The 22710-nt window shown below is 35.0% G+C and overlaps 1 long non-coding RNA gene across 1 annotated transcript; it reads right to left on the bottom strand.

The window, feature by feature from the left end:
• Nucleotides 1–214: 214 nt before the first annotated feature.
• LOC120086899 (uncharacterized) lies at nt 215–2442 on the bottom strand. Its single transcript, XR_005484371.2, has 5 exons — nt 1752–2442; nt 1592–1657; nt 1432–1508; nt 1282–1346; nt 215–458 (listed from the first exon to the last, which is right to left on the bottom strand). It is a non-coding gene; the product is annotated as an uncharacterized LOC120086899 (long non-coding RNA).
• Between the last annotated feature and the right edge of the window lie 20268 nt (nt 2443–22710).

Raw genomic sequence — 22710 nt, 5'->3', positions numbered from 1 at the left:
GGAAAGGTTTTCCACTGTAGTGAAGAATGGCACTAGAAAAGGAATTGCCTACAATATCTTGCAGAAAAAAGAGTAGAGAAAGAAAAACAAAGAAACTAGTTATTGAGGGTTGACTGTAACGACCCGACCCCCTAAGACTTACGTAAGGTCGTTACTAAAATAAATGCATGCAAAGAATTTAAAACAACGCTCAGTTATTTGAAATAAATGCTAATTAAAACAAGAGAAGTTCAAAGGACATTTATTAAATGCAACAATAATAGGGTACCCATAAATCATAAAGGTTAATAAATACATATGAAAAACAATTCTTAATAATAAGTTTCAAACATCAAAACTAAACATTAAGAGAAACATGAAAAGAACTCTAAATCTCATGATGCGGAAGCGTAAAAACTAGTCCCAATGATACGATCACGAATTCTGCTGCACCATTGCCGGTGCATCTCTACCCTTACCTGAAACATCAACATAAGAAAGAATGAGTATGAAATACTCAGTAAGTAGCCCCACCACTGGGGTTAGGCTAGGCATCTATGTCCTCTAGATACCCGCATATGGCATATAAATACATGTAACAGATGAGAGACTTAGTCCTATCCTATTGTAGTTAAGTATGCTCACAAAACAGGTGAATCCCGAAGGAAACACAAAATTGGTGAATCCCGAAGGAAACACAAACTGGTGAATCCCGAAGACACAAACTGGTGAATCCCGAAGGAAACACAAACTGGTGAATCCCGAAGGAAACACAAACTGGTGAATCCCAGAGGAAACACAAACTGGTGAATCCCGGAGGAAACACAAACTGGTGAATCCCAAAGGAAACACAAACTAGTGAATCCCGAAGGAAACACAAACTAGTGAGCATCTAACTAATCAATGAGGATATTCACACGGTCTTAACGTGCTATGATTCAACATTGTATAGTTTTAAAACATACATAAAAATCCTTGATACCATGGCTTCATCACATACACATAATTCTTAATAACATATTATACATCATCCATGTATAACTCATCTCATAAATCCATAACATGCAAGTATGCCTCAATACTAGTAGATCAGACATCGACATATGAAAACACATACTATCACATACTAACGATCAAGCACTTAGGTGTGTATGTAAAAAAATCAGAATTTGTGCCAGAACATACTTTGATTCAGATCATACTGTCAATCAACATGCTAACATTTACCATAACACACACTTATCATGCTAGCATACAACTAAATCCTGGGCCGTGGGCAGTTCCAGTGGTAAGATTACTTACCTTAATTGAAGATCCACAGATAAACTCCGACAACCAAACGATGACCGCGGTTTGAAGTAACAACCCTAACATACGAATACAACCATTAAATTTCAGTCCAATAATAATTGCGATACCTCAGATTCCAAACCACAATACCCAAAAGCTTACCCAAAGTACTTGATCAACAACCACTCAAAAATCTCCTTCTAACAGATTTTAAATCCCAATGGACGACAACTTGAAACCTTAAAGATACAAGGGTTAAGTCAAACTTAATTCAGTAATCAAAGCGTGCCCACAAACCAACAATAAGAACCATGACTCTTACCAAAACTCTTGTCGAACGATCTTGAATTTGCTGGATAGTCGCTGCTATAATTTCCCAAGCTCAAATCTAAAATCAAGATAATGTGACTAATTTAATCCTTAATCCAACTTAGTGGGCATCCAAAATCTTTCAAGAAACCCAACCACAAAATATATCTTACCAAAATCTAAGAGTCTGACGAAGACCCACGCAACAGAACATAGGCAGCGCGGTGATGGACGGTGGTCAAAAGCTGGAGCGGCGGCGACGGCGATTGAAGGCTGGACGGTGTGCCTGGGGGAGCTTCATCTCAGATCTGGCAGCTGACGAGGCTAGGTGACTCACAGTGGCGCAACTGCACCTACGAACGGTGAGCGACATCGCGCGGCGCGAGGGAGGCAGTCAGCTGGATTCGGCGGTGGGTCGCACGGATCAGATGACTGGACGGAGGAACGGCTCACAGCGGAAGTTTCGACGGCTGGGCTGGGTCATTCGGCTTCAGACCTTGGCTGATGGCACGACGACCCACGAATGAAGCAGCCAGACGATTGACGGCAACTTGCGGATGCGAATCTGACCGGCTTGGCGAGATTGGCACGCGATGAAGAAGATCTGGACGATCGTTACTTGCTGACGAGATCGAGCTGACCTGTGCGAACAACGGCCCACGGACGAATGACCGACGAACTGATGGCTGTCAGACATGTGATGCTGGTTGGAGAGGAGATGGCCAACGGCTGCTAGGGCACATAGAGAGGGTCTTCACATTGGGGGGAGGAAGAAGAAGAAGAAGGGAGAGAAAAAAGTTTTTCTTTTTTTTTTTCCTTTTTAAAAGACAAAGGTTATTTTAAATGAAAGAAATAAAATATAATAAAATTTTATTTTATTTTATTCCATTATATTTTATTTCAATTTTATTTTAACCTTTCCCTCATTACACAAATATATCTAAATATATATTCTTAAAACTCTTCCCCTTTTTCTTCAAATTCCAAAATCAAAATCAAATTAATTTCCACAATATAAATTTAAATTCTTGACATTAACTTAAAATTAAATTAATGTGACATAAATCCATATCTCCCCTTTAAACAAAACTGTACTTTGAAATTAACAAAATTGTCCTCGAATTTTACGAAAATACAAAATTTGAAAAATGAAAAACTTGGGATGTTACATTCTCCCCTCCTTAAAAACTTTCGTCCTCGAAAGTTCATTCCTGAAAAAAAGCTCTAAGTACGGGCCCTGATGTCATCCTCTCGCTCCCAAATAGCCTTCTTAAACTGGTGATTCTACCAAAGGTATTTCACAAATGCAAACTCCTTACGACGCAATGTCTTTACCTCTTTGGCAAGAATCTCTACAAGTTTCTCCCCGTAGCTCAAGTTGTCATTCAACTGCAAAGGCTCAAAGTCAACTACATGAGACAGATCTGTCACATACTTTCTCGACATTAAAACATAACGGACATTATGAACTAAAGACAGCGACGAAGGCAATGCTAATCAGTAAGCTACGGGGCCAATTCGCTCCAAGATCTAGAAAGGCCCAATGCATCACGAACTCAGCTTCCCTTTCCTACCAAACCTCGGTACACCTTATCACCAGTCTCAAATTCCAGGTCCTTACGTCTCATGTCAGCATTGCTTTTCTATCTACCTTGAGTTGTTTGCATATGTGCTCAGATCTGTTGTATTGCCCCATTTGTCGTCTGCACTAACTCAAGTCATAGCAACTTCCATTCACCAACTTCATCCTAACATGCAGGAAACCTGCAACTCTTCTCATATAAGACCTTTAATGGCGACATGCTAATACTAGTATGGTGACTAATAATATAAGTAAACTTTATTAGATGCAAATGAGAGTCCCAACTCCTCAAAAACTCCACCCACACGCCCATAACATACTCTCCAATTTTTGCTTCGAATGCTTTGTTTGACCATCAGTCTATAGGTGAAAAGCTACAATAAATTCTAACTGGGATCCAACACCTTCAGGGAGACTCTTCCAAAAAAAAAATGGATGTAAAACATGGGTCGCCGTTTGACAAAGCTGAAACTAGTACCAAAAGAGGTGTAACAACCCCCATTCTATAAATAACTATGAAACTTAAGATGTTGAAAATCGAAAACACTTTTACACGTCCAAGCTAAGAACTGTGAAAATGGCCATGAAATTAGGAAAGTCTTATATATTAAAAAAAACATATATCCGAGCTTACCATTCTGCCACAGGGAAAACTTCATATGAGCAGTGCAGAAACTGGTCATGCTATGTAATGCGTCATCTGAAGATATGTACCATTGCAAATCTAGTCAACTGAAAACTGCTTCTACTCTAGAAGCACCGACTGTGATGTCTTTCTTAGGGTCTACATGTCTGAGAACAACTATGTCTAATTAAGTCTCATATTCATGAGAAACTCATCATGAGGCTCTATACTGTCATAGGCTATAATAAAACTTGCTTTAACCAATCCTCATATTATTCCCCAGTCTTGAAACAATCATGTATCATTACTTAGACCTTACTGTGAATAAGTCTAAAATTCCCTCTAAAAATGAGGTTTTGAAGTCCCTGGATGCTAAAGCATTAGTCAATTGATAACAAATTTCCATAACCTCGTAATAACCAAAATTGATCCCTGAAATTCATTTTTTTTTAACGATAAAACCTTCTTGATTCATAAGTCGTAGCTTGAATTACTCGTACTCCCTAGAGCTAGTTAACTCATTGCCAATGTAAGGGAAAACATATTATCTAGTACTGCTCCAAACCCACCTATAGCAACTTCTTGTTATCAACTTAACTTTATTACCAGTCTATCCCTTATGTCAAAGGTGATAGTGGAAGATCCAACTTACTCACTTTTGTGCATATACCATTATTGTCTACCTCGAATTGGATTATTTTCTTTTCTCAATCAAATTGATGGTCTTGCTAGTTCATGTTTCCAACACTTGCACACAAAGTCAAAATCCCTTAAATCTTACTAATGCCCAACATTCGCATCATAGTTCAATGTTTTACGTCTTAACTAATGAAGCCTCAACATACCATGTCAATAGTTCTCGATCTTGAATCCGCTGGACAGTCGCTGCTGTAATTTCCCAAGCTCAAATCTAAAATCAAGATAATACGAGTAATTTAATCTTTAATCCAACTTAGTGGGCATCCAAAATCTTTCAAGAAACCCAACCAAAAAATAGATCTTACCAAAATCTAAGAGTCCGACGAAGACCCACGCAACAAAACATCGGCAGCGCGGCGATGCACGGTGGTCAAAAGCTGGAGCAGTGGCGGCGATTGAAGGCTGGACGGTGTGCTTAGGGGAGCTTCGACTCAGATCTGGCAGTTGACGAGGCTAGGTGACTCACGGTGGCACGACTGCACCCTACGAACGGTGAGCGGCATCGTGCGGCGCGAAAGAGGCGGTCAGCTGGATTCGACGGCTGGGCTAGGTCATTCGGCTTCAGACCTTGGCTGATGGCATGATGACCCACGAACGAAGCAGCCAGACGATTGACAGCAACTTGCAGATGCGAATCTGACCGGCTGGGCGAGATTGGCAGGCGACGAAGAAGATCTGGACGATCGCTACTAGTTGACGAGATTGAGTTGACCTGTGCGAACGACGACCCACGGACGAATGACCGACAAACTAATAGCGGTCAGACATGCGATGCCGGTTGGAGAGAAGATGGCCAGCTGCTGCTAGGGCACATAGAGAGGGTCTTCACGTTGGGGGGAGGAAGAAGAAGAAGAAGGGAGAGAAAAGAGTTTTTTTTTCCTTTTTAAAAGAAAAATGTTATTTTAAATGAAAGAAATAAAATATAATAAAATTTTATTTTATTTTATTCCATTATATTTTATTTCAATTTTATTTTAACCTTTACCTCATTACACAAATATATCTAAATATATATTCTTAAAACTCTTCCCCTTTTTCTTCAAATCCCAAAATCAAAATCAAATTAATTTCCACAATATAAATTTAAATTCTTGACATTAACTTAAAATTAAATGAATGTGAAATAAATCCATATCTCCCCTTTAAACAAAACTAAACTTTGAAATTAACAAAATTGTCCTCGAATTTTACGAAAATACAGAATTTGAAAAATGAAAAACTTGGGATGTTACAGCTTGCAAAGAGACAATACACCAAGTTGTGAACATGGGAGAATTTCTCAGAATGACTAGTGGGAGATAGAGTTACTAACAGAAGATGAACCTGTTACTTTTGTTATTATAATAAAATTTGTTTCATCTTTGTATAGGACATATTGTATAAATATTTTGTTATAAATGAAATGTTCATTAGAAAAAGATATATTTGTATAACAACTTCTGTTAAAACCAACCAAGTTAAAGGCCATTTACAAATATTTAGATATTTAAAACGACTAGAAATCAATAAGGCAGATAGTTATGTTTACCTAATAGATAAGTTTAGAACACTTGATAGGTTCAAGGTGTATAAAACTTGTTAGGTAAAATAATCGAAAACACTTCGGTTAGATCGAAGTAGAGAGGACAGAGAATCAGAGATTTCCAAGGCTATTTTGATAGAACATAAAATCTAGTGACAATTCTCTATATCTAATTGCCTTAATCGTTTTAAACGCCATTCCATTTTATGGTGTTTCTAAAACTTCATATGAGATATGGAGAACTCATAAAAGCTATTTATGATATGTAAAAGATGTTTTCATAGTTTAGAATTCTGGAATAGATCGGCACATGTGTTAGTGTCGAAACCTTAAGTATTGGAATATCGTTTAAATAGCATGCCTATTTGTAGGCAACCGAAAAGTAGTGTACTTTTCATGTAAAAGAAAATCAAGTGTTTGTGTTGACAAATGCTAATTTTTTTCTAGAAAAGTATACGAGATCACCATGTATTATTTAGTTTCCATAAAAAGCAAAGTCTATATCAATAAAGAGTTATTGATTAAAGCTGACACTGTAACAAAAGTTGTTTGGACAGGTCAGATGCATCTTACTCAAAGAGTTGAGGGTACCTCGATGTAGTGGGAGGAATGTATGACAACCTAGCCATTATTTGGGTTTAGTGGAATCTCAAGTCATCAGGTTTTGGTGACAGTATCGAGAAAGAAGAAGTTCTGGAAATAAGATGCATTCCCTATATTGTTTTGAATCAAAGTCTGCTGTATACTAATATATTTACAGATATCCTCTCAGCTAAAGTGTTTGACAATCACCTGGAGAGACTAGAACTATGGGTTGTCTAACCTAGGGCAAGTGGGAGAAAAACCTTTGGGTATGTGATACCTAAGGATGGGTATGAAAAACTCATAGGTATGTGATACCTAAAGGCAAACCATGGGTATGTGATGCCCTAGTTTATTGTATTTCTCTGTAAAACTCAAAAACTCAAGGTATTCATATGTATGTTACCATTAGAGTTTTAATCCAAATGTGAGTTTGTTGGGTTTTATGTCCTAAAAACTCATGGTTTGTAAACAATAAACTCATTATGTAAATGGCTAAAGTTGTTATCGAATATATGAATTGCTTATTTCATTTTAGAAATAAATCCAATAAATTAAAAGATTCATGACTATTACATGAGTACTTGAACTTTATGTGGAGACATAAGATTGGATCAGGTTTAAGTAAATAGTCTAAATGATTTATAGTATATGAATAAGTTTGGGTGCCTTATTCTGGTAACACTATCGGATACAGCCCACTCTGTAGTTGTTACAAGGAGTTGTAAAGTGATACAAATGAAGTGATCCTGATTTATTCATGTGGTGACATGAGAAGCGGAGGCATCTTGTGCAATGAGTTTGCATAAGATCAGACCAAGAAATAAGTCACTCTTACTTTATAATGTTGTTTACTATTTAAGATTGACTATTTCAAAATGATGACCTAGGTAACTTATCCTTAATCCTGAGCTAACTATGAACTCCTGTTTATTCAGGATTATCCTTAGATTTGCATAGGTGAGGGTTAGTTCAATAGCATCAGCTCAATAAGCCTCTCATTTCAGGGGTAAGATCGGGTAGATAGCTGAGGATATAGGATGCAAGATGAAATTCACTCCTACCTACTTTCAGGGATAGTAAAGAAGTTGTTCCCTTAAGTGTTGATTCTAGATCTTGAACAAAGGGCCTCACCCTCTCATTGGCTCGAGAGAGACTCAGTTTGATGATCGGATCACAAACCAATTGTTCATTAGAGGATCAGTGGGACTTAAGGAACAAAAGGTAGTCTCGGGGGTAAAATAGCCTTTTGACCTAACCGTTATTACGAACAACCTATGAAGGGTTAACTTAATCATTATTATTGAAGGAAATATAACACAAGAATTTCCATGAGCAACGGAAGGAGATCATTCCAAATTCCATTCGAATTGAACACAAACAATTACAGTCTTTAAACGGAAATTCACAGATCATGCACAAACAGAAATTACAACATGCTATATGATGATACAAGGGATAAAGAATGCATACCTTTGAAGCATCATTCTTCAAGAATCCTTCGATTAGTCCAAAGCGTCCAACAATGAAATCGAACACAACGACCGATACAACTAACAAATACAAACACAAAGAACACAGCCAACAGCTCCTCAAACCCAATCGAGTCGAACTCGGTTCACGAACTGAGTAAAGACATTACCACAATGGTTACTTTGGTATTCTCGGTGTGAGAATCCAGGAGTTGTGGGCTCTGTATGATCTTGGCTTGATGAAGAGACTGGAGGTATACGATCGAGTAGATGATCGAGCAAGTGGGAGATAAGATGTTGGTCTATCGCATAGATGATGTGCTCGATCGTTTAGTAAACTGAAGCCTATCGCATAAACTTTGCTACTCAATCGTGTAGCAATAATTTGCTGAATGACTATCGTATAATCAACTCTACACAATCGTTTAGTCTTTGTCAATACTATCACTTAGTAAAACTCTTTTACTTGATAGCTTTTTCCGTTAGTACTTTCCGAAGGAAAAAACTACTAAATTTAGGAAAACAATTTTTCTTTTATCTCACGTTACCATAAACTTCCAATAACCTCCCTCTCAAACAGTTATTAGAGAAAAAAAATTAATTATCATATAATTAATATATTATAAATAAATATGATAACCAACTTATCATATTATATTTATAACCTATAGTTTTAATATTTCATCTCATGAAACAGATAAACCATAGTCCTTTTTCTATTTTATAGTACTTAATGTAAATCATATTTACATTAATTCCTCTAAATAATGTATTTCATACATCATACCAATTATATCACATATAATTGAATTTCCTCTTGTTAATTTGAACACTTCAAAACAACACCAACTGATTCTCAACTTGAACCCATTAAGCTACCAAGGGGACCTTATGGACCTGTAGCTTGAAGCTCCAACGGTACGTGAATAACTAACTAAATACTTTAATCACGAGATCCACCATCCGATAACTATCGGGTACTCCACTAAAGACCAACAACTGCACTCTTTTCACTACCGATATATTTCTGTGTCCATATCAACCAATCAACAGTGCAATAACCCTTCACAAATTGATCGTAAGTACAACTGGACTAGTTTACCATTTTGCCCCTGTAGTTACATCCAACTACTTAAGTACCATTGATTCCTTTAATGAACAATAAGTCATAATCCTATTATGACTGACTCCTCTCTTCTAAAGAGAGGATGTGAATAATATGTTCAAGACCCGAAATCAGCCATTAAGGGAGAAATCTATCTATTTAGCCCTACTTCAGGGAAGGAGTGAATTCCATCTTGTTTAACTGAGTTCCCAGCTCCTCAATCAAACAAATCCCCAAAAAGGTAGGCTTGTTGAGTTGGCAATCTGGGCACTCCCACCCATACTAATCAAAGGACTGCCCTCATAGGCAGGAGTTCCTAAAACTCAGGATTAAGGTGATGTCACCTATGGTCATTTTAGTGAGATGTAAGTCTCAATTTTTAATGGTATTATATAAAGAGACTAATCATCTCGTTGTTCGATCTTATAAAAACTCTTTATATAGGACACCCCCGCTTGCATGTCTCCACATGAATGGTCAGGATCAAACCATTTGTAGCACGTTACAACATTTGCAACTATCTACAAAGCGGGTCCTATCTGTTGTGTCACCAAGATAAGGTATCCCTCCTTTATCCTTATACTATAGACCATTTAGGTTATTACTTAAGGCATGATCCACTTGTATATCTCCTATACATGCTTAAATTTACATAAAAATAACCATGGATCTTTGTTTATTGGATATGAGTAAATACAAATAAAATAATTCTTATTTATTAATAACAATGTGTACAAACTGTTTACAAACTACGAGACTTCGAGAGAGTTAGGACACCAATCCCAACAGTTATATCGAGTAGACACAATATATCTACAGTGAGGGGAGTGCAACTCTGGGCTTTAATGGAGTGACCCGATAGTTAATAAATGAGGATTAATTCAGTGTAAAGAGTTTAGCCAATTAATCTCGGATAGTTGGATCCCATGATCTATAGGTCCATTAGGCCCCCCTACTAGCTCACAAACGGGTTAGCCTTAGAATAATGTGGTAAGTTGATTTGAAGCATTCAAATTCAAATTAAGGGAATTAGTAATGATATGTGATATAATTACACGTTTAATTTGGGAATTAAATAGAATTGGAAAATTGATTAATATTTAAATATGATTTAAATATTAATTCCAGGAATAGAGATTCTTGGTAGTAGAATTGGTGATTAATTAATTTAATATTTGATATTAAATTAATTGAAATGAATTAAATTGTTTAATTAATTATTGATTATTAGTCTTATTAGAAAAATTAATTTTGAATTAATTTTTGTAAAATTAATAATTTTTCAGTTTTAGTTATAAAATTTAAAAAAAAACTAAAAATGATATTTTATTTTGAAAATTGATTCAAAATTAATAGAAAAGTGAAAAATTGGAAAATGGAAGTACCCACAAAGAGTGGGATTTTTCCACTTTCTAACCAAGCATCTTATTCACTTCTCATTACCAAAAATTGGAGTTGAAGCTCACAGAATTTGATGCAATTGGATTGCATGATATTTCAGGATATATCATATAAGCTTCAGCTAAAAGATTCCCATACAAATTGATTGAATTTGCTGAGAAATTTTGGAGGTTTTCAACCTTGGTAAACCAGTGACCTCCTTTCCATTTTCCCTAATTCAAGCTTGTTTTGAGTCCCACAGTTCAATTTAAGGCTCTAAGAAAATAGTAGGGAAGACCTTGTGGTGGTTCACAATCAAAGGAAAAGAAGATTACAGTTAAAGATCAAGATTCAAGAGGTTCTTCAAAGGTATGTGTTGAAACCTTCTTAATTCTCTATGAACATGCTTTTTTTTATTCAACACTAATGAATTAGAATGCTTAATAATCCTATTTTCTTCCGCTGCATGTATCTGTAAACCAACAGTGTCATTGGAATCCAATGTTAGGTCTTGAAGGGGAGAGATAGGGGTGGAATCCAATGTTGGGTGTAGGAGAGGAGAGATAGGAATGGAATCCAAAGTTGAGTCTAGAAGAGGAGAGATAGGAGTGAGTTGATCGAGTTTAGCAAAAAGGGCACAAGAGGGATCTGTAAAGAAAAGTTAAGAATTAGATAGAGGGGTAGGGAAGAAAGAGAGACTGGAAAACATAAGATGCTCCTAAAAAGTAAAACAAATGGAAATACGTAACTGTTTAGAGATAGGGTCCCAGCAATGAAAGCCTTTATGCTAAGTTCCATAGCCAAGGAAACAACATAAACGGGCATGAGGTTCAAGTTTGGTATGCTCATGAAGGTGCAGGAGAACAAAGTAGGCACAAAAAAAAAAAAACTTTAAGATGAGAGTAAGAAGAAGGAATACCATAGAGACGTTCAAAATGGGAGATGCTCTGAAGGACAAAGAGATGATTGGTGACATAAACAGAAGTGAGAGCAACTTCACCCTAAAACTTCTCAGGATAAGAAGTAGAGAGAACTTGAGCACAGACAGAATCCAAAATATGGTTATATTTATGATCTAATCGACCATTTTGTTAGAGGTGTGGGAGCAGGAGCATTGAACAAGAGTACCTTGTTGGTTGAGAAAAGAGAGGATAATTGAGTCCTTGTACTCCATTGCATTATCTGTACGAAGGATTTTGATGGTTCAAAAGAATTGTGTTTGAACCATCATAGCAAAATCAATGTAGACGTGGGATAAGGTAGAACGAATTTTTAGAAAATATATCCAAGTAAAATGAGAAAAATCATCGATGAATAAGACGAAGTACCGATAGTCATTGACAGTGGGAGTAGGAGCAAAACCCCAAATATCAAAATGAATTAAGCCAAAAGGAATATCATAAGTAGACAAGGAATGGGAAAAAGATAAAGCAGATTGTTTCATAACTTTACAATTTACACAGTCAAAGGGAGCAAATTTGGAAACATTATCCTAATTGCCAATAGAAACTAGCTTGCTAAGTTTTTTAGAGGAAGCATGACTAAGACGGAGGTGTCATTAATATATGGCGGAGTCAGTGACAGGTGCAGAGATCGACTGAGAAACAGGAAGCTAAAGAGAGGTGAGCTTAAACAACCATCCTACCTTGCTCCCCGTATCAGCTTTTTGTCCCATTTGCAGATCCTGAACCTAAGAATCATTAGGAGAAAAAGAAACAGTTAAACTAAGATCACATAGTTGACCAACAGAGGAAAGATTAAAATTCAGATTGGGAACATGATAGGTATGTGCAAGATTCAAGGTTGGACTAACAATAGTACTGATATGAGAAATGGACATGCAATTTCCATTAGTAGCATAAATGGAAGGGCAAAATGGGGTAGGAGTGGGGGAAGGCATTAGTGAAATATCAGAAGTCATAAGATTACAACAAGTAGAGTCAAGAAGCCAATAGTTACCTGATTCGGCTGCAAGGGCAAAGGAGTTTGAGAAAATTACTTGTGATAAGAAGTCTAGAATGGTATGAATTGGAAACATAAGTGAAGAAGAGTCATTAGAGGAGGAAGTAGCTATAGCAACAGATAAAGAACCAGCGTAAGATTAATTCCTTGGTTTGGTGGATCTATCTGGGGGGTCGAGGCGGTCGAGTAGGAAAATTGACCAAAATGTAACCACGTTTATGACAATACATCCGCTCAATTGTAGGACAATGAATAACGTTATGACCATTACTACACAATTTTTGCAGGGGAACGACTCATAAGATCAGATCATTATAAAAGAGAATAGTTGGAGAAATCATAATGGGTGAACCAATGCAGTCAAAGCTAGGAACCAAACCAGTGAACCAAAACAAGCTAGACCAAACGAAACCGGACTAACTAAACCATATCGGTCTAATTAAACTAAACTTGTTTGAAAAAAAATGGGCAATTGATCAGCTCAGCTCAACTCAGGCTTGAGCTTGGCACAACTTAGCTGGGTGCTCGATTTGGCTCGGTTGGCACGACTCGGCTGAAGATAGAAACACTTGTGGGGTTTTATGTCCTAAAACTCGCAGTTTGTAGAATGATAAACATTTTCTATAATCAATATACTTATTATTGATTTCATAAATTTTATAAAAGTCTAAATCCAATAAACTAAGACCCATGACTATTGTATGAGTCATAAGAGTGGATTAGGTTTTAGTAAATAGTCAAACTGATCTATGGTACATGAATAAAATTGGGTACCTTACTCTGTAGTTGTTATAAAGAGTTGTAAAGTGCTACATATGATGTGATCCTCATTCATACATGTTATGACATGAGGAGTGGGGGCGTCTTATGCTTTGAGTTTGCATGAGCAGGACCAAGAAATAAGTCACTCTTACTTTATAACGTTGTGTATAAGACTGACTATTTCACCTAAATGACCTAGGTAACTCGATCTTAATCCTGAGCTAACTATGAACTCCTGTTTATTCGAGATTGCCCTTAGATTTGCATAGGTGAAGGTTGGCTCAACAACGCCGGCTCAATAAGACTCCCATTTCAGGGGTAAGATCGGATAGATAGTTGAGGACATAGAGTGCAATACGGAGTTCATGTCTATCCGATTTAGGATAGAAGAAAGGTTGTTCTCTTAAGTACTGAATCTAGGTTTTGAACAAGGGGCCCACCCTCTTACTGGGCTGAGACAGTTTGGTTTAGTGATTGGATCACAAACAAGTTGTTCATTAGAGGATCAGTAAGAACTTGAGGAATAAGACGTAATCTCGGAGGTAAAACAGATATTTGACCCAGTCGTTATTAAGAACAACTTGTGAAGGGTCGACTTGCTGATTATGGTTAAATCATGTGGACATAATATATCTACAGTAAGGGGAGTGCAATTATGGGCTTTAGTGGAGTGACCCATTAGTTAACGAATGGGGATTAACCTGGTCTAATGAGTTTAGCCAATTAATCTCGGATTGTTGGAGCCCATGATCTATAGGTCCACGAGGTCCCCCTACCTCGTAACGCACTAGCTCTAGAATAGCATGATAAGTTAATTTGAAACGTACAAATTAGAATTAAGGGAATTAGTAATTATATGAGATATAATTGCATGTTTAATTTGAGAATTAAATAGGATAATTTATATGTTTAAATATGATTTAAATATATAAAGATGAATTTGTATAAAAATTAATTTAATATTTAATATTAAATTAATTAAGTTTTATTTAAAATTAATTTATGAAATTAATTTTATTTTTCAGTTTTAAAATCAAAATTTGATTTTTGAGATAAAATTGAAAAAGAGAAAACAAAACACAAAAATGGAAAAAGCTTGTTTTCCATTATCCATCTTTCAAGTTGCTCACACAAAATGCATTCAACTTTGCCTTATCTTTTCCAAGCATGAGCTGCAACTCATGCAACTCTCTCCTTTGCATGTTGATCTGCAATATAGTGAAGAGATTGGAGTGAATATCGGGCATGCAATCTATAAAGAATCTTAGAGAATATTCGAGTTAAAGAAAGGGTTCTTCACCACGATTGCTGTTGTGAGGTTTTCTTCTTCATCCCTTGATTTAAGCTTGTTTTGAGTTCCACAACTCAATCTAGAGTACCAAGAGTGGAGAAGATCTTGAGGTAGTCTGTAAGAAGATTTGGAGAAGATAGCAGTTGGAAAAGAAGCTTTGAAGAAGTTCTACAAGAGGTATGTTTTGAAACTCACTTGTTTTTTGCAAGAGCATGCTTTATATTTTGCCAAAATTAGTGAATTAGAGTGTTTAGATGATTCTTGTGCTTCCGTTGTTGCTGATACAATCCTACAATTGGTATCACAGCTTCATATAAGCATTCAATTTGGTTTAATTTTTGTTTGGTGAGTGTTTTATATGAGAAACATGAAACGGATGTACTGATATGGTTTTTTGAGTTTTGGCATCTTAATTCTCTTTAATTTCTCATTTAAATTTGTAATGGGCTCTTGTTTGATGAGCTTTTATGTGTTAGCAAGAGTCTATAATTTATTTGGAGTCATTGGAGTTGAAATTAAGATGTAATTGAAGAAACAAATGAAGGAGGCCGAGCTACTGTTCCAGTTTTTCCAGCTTCTACTCAAAATCAGTGTTGAGGTTCAGTTGCTAAGCAATCGTCTAGCTCTAGACGCTACATGATGTGAAGAAAAGCTAGACGATTGTATAGCAATGGGCGCTGGTAGTTGTGATGTTGAACGCTAGACGATCGTGTACCTATAGGAGCTAAACGATGCATTCAATTTGCTATACGATAACACTAAGTGATCGTTTAGTTTTGGCGTGGGAACTAAATGATACGTTGAATTTGTTAAATGATGGCACTACACGATCATTTAACTACGATGCAAGCTAAGCAATGCGATGAAGTGCTACGTGATAGCACTGAGCGATCGTTTAGATGCAGAGCTAAGTGATCGTGTAGACGAAGAGCTAAACGACGCGATGATGTTCTATATGATGGAGCTAAGCGATCGTTTACCTACGACAGATACTAAACGATGACATGAAGTGCTAGGCGATGATGTTAAGCGATCATTTAGTTCTATACAATAGAGCTAAGCGATAGCTAAGCAATGGAGTTGAGCGATCATGTAGTTCTATATGATAGAGCTAAGCGATCGTTTAGCTTGGCAGACACTAAGTGATCGTGTAGTTCTATGCGATAAAGTTAAACGATCATGTAATTCTATGCGATAAAGCTAAACGATCGTTTAGTTGAGGCAAACACTAAGCGATCGTGTAGTTCTTCATAACACAAGGCGATGGAGCTAGACGATTGCCTTTAGCTCTACACGATTAGCCTTTGCAAGACTTTGAGGTTAGACCGAGAGCAGCCGGTTCGACTGGTTTTCTCAAGGTCCAATCCAGTTCAGCCTCAAAGTTTTTTTGGCTGGTCTGGTTCAGACTTTGACGGTACGGTTTAGATTAATCCAGTCCAGTTCAAGGTGCTTGGGTTCGGTTTGGAGGGGTTCAAAGACGGTTTTGAAGCTGATTGTAATAGTTAGGCTTCTTTTGCTTGTTTTTTTTTGCCAAAACTAAAATCATATCAGTCTGTGTTTAATTATTTATGCATTTGATGTATGTTATAATTAAATAAATCCTGTATGTGCACATAGTATGCCATTTAGATTTAAAATCCCACCATAGGAAGCATGTTACATGCATTGAAGGTATGTTATAATAGTTATAATATATAGTATGCATGTTAGGGTTTCTTGTATTTAATATAAATGTTATATTAAATATTGAATGCCTCATGTATGTTATGGATGTTTAGCATGTCTAAAGTTTTTATAAGTTGTTATAAAATTGGGTTACACATTTAAAATCCATAATCAACAGCTGCATGCTCACGTAGGTTGACCACCTATTTTATTTGTTAAAACTTATAAAACCTAGGTTACAAACTCAACTGATATATAATCCTGTCTAAGGCTGGGGGTACTAAAGTTGACGGTTTACAAAACACCTCCTATATGGGGATTATATCCGAATTATTGAGCATTGGTAGCCGGTTATATAAGCATATGTGAGTGATGTGAGGTAATAAAATGATTTATCACCTAGATATCATAGGTTAAAATCCAATTATAAGAGTTATACTTGGATAAACCACATAGACTTAGGATTGTTTTATTAGCCGAAAAGAACCTAAGTATAAATCTACCCAAAATAGAACACTTCAATGGAAGTTTAATAACTTCAATATGATAGAGTTATTAGAAAACTTCAGTGGGAGATTAATAACATATATGATATGTTATTTTTAGCTCTCACGTCTCTAAGAGTTTACAATCTAGATTTAAGCGGTACTTCGTGTCACCTTGGAAGTGACCTCCCTACGGAAAGTATTTTTGAGCTTAAATCTAGATTTTGGTGAATAAGAGGAAGTTGTTCAAATATAAGTCTATTATACGATAAATAAATTTCAATTGTCACATCTCCACATAGTTTACACCGTGAGATTCATATAACGCTTCGTGTCACCCTAGAAGTGGCCTCCCTATGGAGCGTGTTTTGTATGAGTCAATATCAAGGTAAACGAAGGAAGTAGTTCATAGTAAGTGGGTAAAAGATGTTGGCTTTTTGGCCCTTAATCTCAAATTACTTAATTTTAATTAATTAATTAATCAATGTTTTGATAACAACAAACTCAATTTTTAATTACTAAAAATCTTAGTGTTTTAATATGTCCATAGCGTAGAGCTCGGAACAACGATTCCAACACCTCTTGAATCACTCAAATCAGAGCTAAAACGAAAACGACATGACCGAAAAATTCTATAGAGAAAATACTGTGGTGGATGATGTGGCATAACGACCATTTGCATGTAGACATGTGGCAGCATATTGGTTGAATGATGGATCATTAAGAGATTAACATATGATGGAGTTTTGATTTTTGGATTGATTTAAAATAAAAAAATTGAAATTTAAAAGAAATTTAAAAGGAAAATAAATTTAATATTATTTTATGTTTGTGTCTAACGTTTTTTACACATGGTATGTTTTTTATTTTTGGATTAACTTTAAAAAGAATGAATTTAAAAAGAAAATGAATTAAAAGGAAATGAATTTAATATTATTTTATGTTTGTGTCTAACGGCTAGTTTTTGACACATGGTATATTTTTTTATTTTTTGGATTAATTTTTTTTAAAAAAATGAATTTCAAAAGAAAAGGAATTTAATATTATATTTTGTTTGTATCTAACGACTAGTTTAGTTTTAAATCTCCACCATTGATTTTTCTTTTCTAAAATCCAATGGTCCAAATTAATTGTGGTTTCTAAAAATTTTTCCATCTCTATATAAACCATTTTCCTCTCCTAATTTTAAACCAACAAATTTTACATTTTATAATCCTCAAAAACTCAAAAGTTCTATTGTTGCTCTCTCCAAGTTTCCATTTTTTTTTTCATCTTATTCTTGAGAGAGTGTTATTGTATTGTGAGGATAAACTCGTTGAATACTTAAATTTGTAAATCCACTCTAGTGAGAGTTGTATTGTGTTCTTTAAAAATTTCAACATTTGTAACGGTTTGATCCTAAACCGAGGAAAGGATCGGGTTTGCTCTTGAACCCGTAAAAGGAGCGGTGGTGTAACGGTTGGGCTCTAATCCATGGAAAGAGTCAGAAAGATTTTATTCAAATTCCCAAGAGGCGCTTGGGGAGTGGAGTAGGTCGAGTTTGACCGAACCACTATAAAAATTACAGTGTCTTCTTCTCTAACTCTTTCCTTTTTATTTTTGCAATTAATTTAAGCAATTTATTGTATGTTTTAATTTGTTCTTATTTATTTGCTAAAATTTGATAGAATTAAATTATCACTTTTTTGTCATCTTATTTGTTGCATAATTTGAATTTTTCTTATTATTTATAAAAAGTGTATTAATTAGTTTAATTGGGTTAATTTAGAGAAAAAAGTTAATTAAACCCTATTCACCCCCTCCCCCTCCTCTAGGGTTGCCATATCGATCCAACAATTCGTATCAGAGGGGTTGCTTTTCTTGAAATATTTATTTCTTGATAAACATAATTGTTTTTGAGCTATAACAACTTTAGGTTTTATCCCTTTTACCGATAGTCAATCTATTATAAAGCCTTATATCTTGAATGGTACTAATTATAGTTATTGGAAAAATAGAATGAGATTTTTCTTTTTTTCTATTGATTACGATTTATGGGATATTGTTGAGGAAAGTTTTAAAATTCCAACAAAAGATGTTGATGGTGTTAGCACTATAAAACCTAAGGAAGAATGATCAATAAATGAAAAGAAAGCATGCTCTTTAAATGCCAAAGCTATTAATTGCTTATTTTGTGCTTTGAATGAAGTTGAGTATAATAGAGTGTTTATTTGCAAAACCGCTAAAGAGATATGAGATAAATTAGAAATTACTCATGAAGGAACTAGTCAAGTACAAGAAACAAAGATTGACATGTTAGTTCATCAATATGAAATGTTTAAAATTGATGAAAATGAAGCTACTTCTGATATGTTTATCAGATTTACTAATATTGTCAATGCTTTATAAGGACTTGGGAAAAAGTACTCAAATCTTGAGAAGATAAAGAAGTTATTGTGGTCTTTGCCTAAACAATGGAAGCCTAAAGTCACCGCCATTCAAGGGAAAGGATCTCATATCTCTCTCCATTGATGAACTCATGGGCTCGTTGTTGATGCATGAGATAAAGATCAAGAAAAACATGGATGATGAGAAGAAAAAGAAAGAAAATAGTATAGCTTTAAAGACCATCTCTTTAGAAGTTGACTCCCAAGATGAAGATGACCTTAATGAAGATGATGTTCCCTATCTTTCACGTAAGTACAAGAACTTCATCAAGAGAAAGAAGCAATTCAAGAAGCATCTCTCCAACCAAAAAGAGTCAAAAGGTGAAAAGAGCAAAAAGGATGAGGTAATATGCTATGAATGCAAGAAGCCGGGTCATATTAGAACCGATTGTCCTTTTCTCAAATCATCCAAGAAATCCAAGAAGAAAGCAATAAAAGCTACTTGGGATGATAACGATGAAAGCGAAAGTGGGAGTGATAATGAAGAAGTGGCCAATTTTTGCTTCATGGCTCATAGTGACAAAGAGGATGAACAAAATGATGAGGTAACTCTAAAACCTCTTTCTTATAATGAACTGTTCAAAGCTTTTGAAAATATGCAAAATGATTTAGAAAAACTTAGTTCTAAGTATGTTATGCTTAAAAAGAAATACAATGTTTTATCTAGTAAAAATAAGTCTTTACTTGAAGAAATTGCTTGCTTAAAAGAGAATGAGCATGATGCTATGCATATTGATGAAATGAATATCTCTTGTGACAAGCATGCTTTTGATTGTGATGAGAAAAATGCCTCGCTTGACAAAGTTAAATTTCTTGAGCATGATAATTGTGAAAAAGATAATTTGATTAAATTACTCAAAGAAAAGGAATTTAGTGCTTTGAAAGAACTTGATAAGGCTAAAGAATCTATTAAAAAGTTGACAATAAGTGTTCAAAGATTAAACAAGATAATTGAAGTAGGCAAGCCTTTTGGTGATAAAAGAGATTTAGGCTATATTGATGAATATTCTACTCCTTCAAGTTCTAAAACAATCTTTGTTAAAGAATCTCATAATATGCCTAAGCGTAATATGCCTAAAGTTGTGTCTAAGCATGTTAAATCTAACTTTGTGCCTATATGTCATTACTGTGGTGTTGAAGGCCATATTAAACCTAAGTGTTTTAAATTGAAATATGCTCATATTACTTCTCCAAGAAGAAATTTTTCTCAAAGGGCAAAGTTTCACAATGCTCCAAGGAATAATTTCTCCAAGAAAAGTAGTGTGCATAAATTTGTTTTAAGAGATAAATCTTTGCATAATGTTTTTTGTTTCTCATGTGGCAAGTTAGGACATACAACTTATTCTTGTTACTTGTCTAAATCCAATGCCTTAAATGTCTATGCAAAAATGAAATGGATTCCCAAGTTTGTCGATGCTAACCATCTAGGACCCAAACAAGTGTGGGTACCAAACAATCAAACTTGAACATTTGTGTTTGTAGGTTTGTTTGAAAGCCTCTAAGAAAAACAAGTGGTACTTGGATAGTGGTTTCTCGAGGCACATGACGGGAGACCCATCCAAGTTTGTCTCTCTCTCCAAAAAGGATGGAGGTCTTGTAACCTTTGGTGACAACAAGAAAGGTAAAATAATTGGTAAAGGTAGTATAGGTAATGAATCTTCTATTTTAATTGAAAATGTACTTTTGGTTAATGGTTTGAAACATGATTTACTTAGTATTAATCAATTGTGTGATAAAGGCTTTGGAGTTGTGTTTAATAAAAAGAATTGCATCATTGAAAATGCTAATGATAGAAAAGTTACATTTGTTGGAAATAGAGATGAAAATGTTTACACTATTGATTTGAATGATTATCCTATTAATGATAAATGTTTATCGGCTTTGCATAATGATTCTTGGTTATGGCATAGAAGACTAGGACATGCTAGCATGCACTTAATTTCAAATATTTCCAAGAATTCTTTGGTTAGAGGTCTTCTAAAATTTAATTTTGAAAAAGACAAAGTTTGTGATGCTTGTCAAATGGGTAAGCAAACTAAGTCCTCTTTCAAATCTAAAAATATAATCTCTACAACTAGACCCCTTCAACTATTACACATGGACTTATTTGGCCCTTCTAGAATTGCTAGTTTTGGAGGGAACTATTATGCCTTTGTGATAGTTGATGATTTTTCAAGATTTACTTGGGTTTTGATGCTAAAACATAAGGATGATGCTTTGAAAAGCTTTTCTAGTTTTGCAAAAAGAATTCAAAATGAAAAAGGTTGTTTTATTTCTAAAATTAGGAGTGATCATGGAGGAGAATTTGATAGCAATGCTTTTGAAACTTTTTGTGAAGAAAATGGTTTTTCTCATAATTTCTCCTCTCCAAGAACTCCTCAACAAAACGGTGTAGTTGAAAGGAAAAATCGTACTTTGCAATAATTTGCTAGATCAATGTTGCATGAGTATGGTTTACCTACATACTTTGGGCGGAAGCCGTTAACACCGCTTGTTATGTTTTAAATAGAGTTTTAATTAGATCTTCTTTGGATAAAACTCCTTATAAACTTTGGCATAACAAAATTCCAAATATTGGGTATTTCAAAGTTTTTGGTTGCAAATGTTTTATTTTGAATAACAAAGAAAAACTTGAAAAATTTGATTCTAAGATGGATGTTGGGATTTTACTTGGTTATTCCTCTACTAGTAAAGCTTATAGAGTTTTCAATAAAAGAACTTTAGTAATTGAGGAATCTATGCATGTAGTATTTGATGAATCTTGAAATGTTATTTCTAATGAGCCTATTTATAGTGATGTTTTAGAAGGAAATTTTGGAGATTTACTTGTTAGTGACAAAGGCAAGGAAATTGTTTCAAGTAAGCAAGAAGTGTGCTTAATCGAAAAGAATGAAATTGGTTCTTCATCCATGCCTAAAGAGTGGAGGTATGCTCCTTCCCATCCCAAAGAATTAATTCTTGGTGATCCCGAACAAGGTGTGAAAACTCGTTCCTCTCTTAATATATTTAATAATCTTGCTTTTGTTTCTCAAATTGAACCAAAAAGTTTTAAAGATGTCGAAAATGATGAATTTTAGATTTTAGCTATGCAAGCAGAATTAAATCAATTTGAAAGGAATAAAATTTGGGAGTTAGTCTCTAGGCCCTCTCATGCTTCTATAATTGGAACTAAATGGGTCTTTAGAAATAAAATGAATAAAAATGGAAATATCATTAGAAATAAAGCTAGACTTGTAGCTCAAGGTTATTGTCAAGAGGAAGGAATTGATTATGAAGAAACTTTTGCACCCGTTGCTAGATTAAAAGCTATTAGAATGTTGCTTGCTTTTGCTTCTTATAAGAATTTCATTTTATATCAAATGGATGTGAAACGTGCATTTTTAAATGGTTATATCATGGAGGAAGTTTATGTAGAACAACCTCCGGGGTTTGAAAGTTTTGATTTTCCTAATCATGTCTATAAGTTGAAAAAGGCTCTTTATGGCTTAAAACAAGCTTCAAGAGCTTGATATGATAGACTTAGTAATTTCTTGCTTGAGAATGAATTTAAAATGGGTAAAATTGATACTACTCT

Source organism: Benincasa hispida, chromosome 9 (assembly GCF_027475165.1).
Source record: "Benincasa hispida cultivar pf3 chromosome 9, pf3_genome.v1.1, whole genome shotgun sequence".
NCBI lineage: Eukaryota > Viridiplantae > Streptophyta > Magnoliopsida > Cucurbitales > Cucurbitaceae > Benincasa > Benincasa hispida.
The sequence above is the reverse complement of the archived record's forward strand: the minus strand, read 5'-3'. Positions and strand labels throughout refer to the sequence as shown.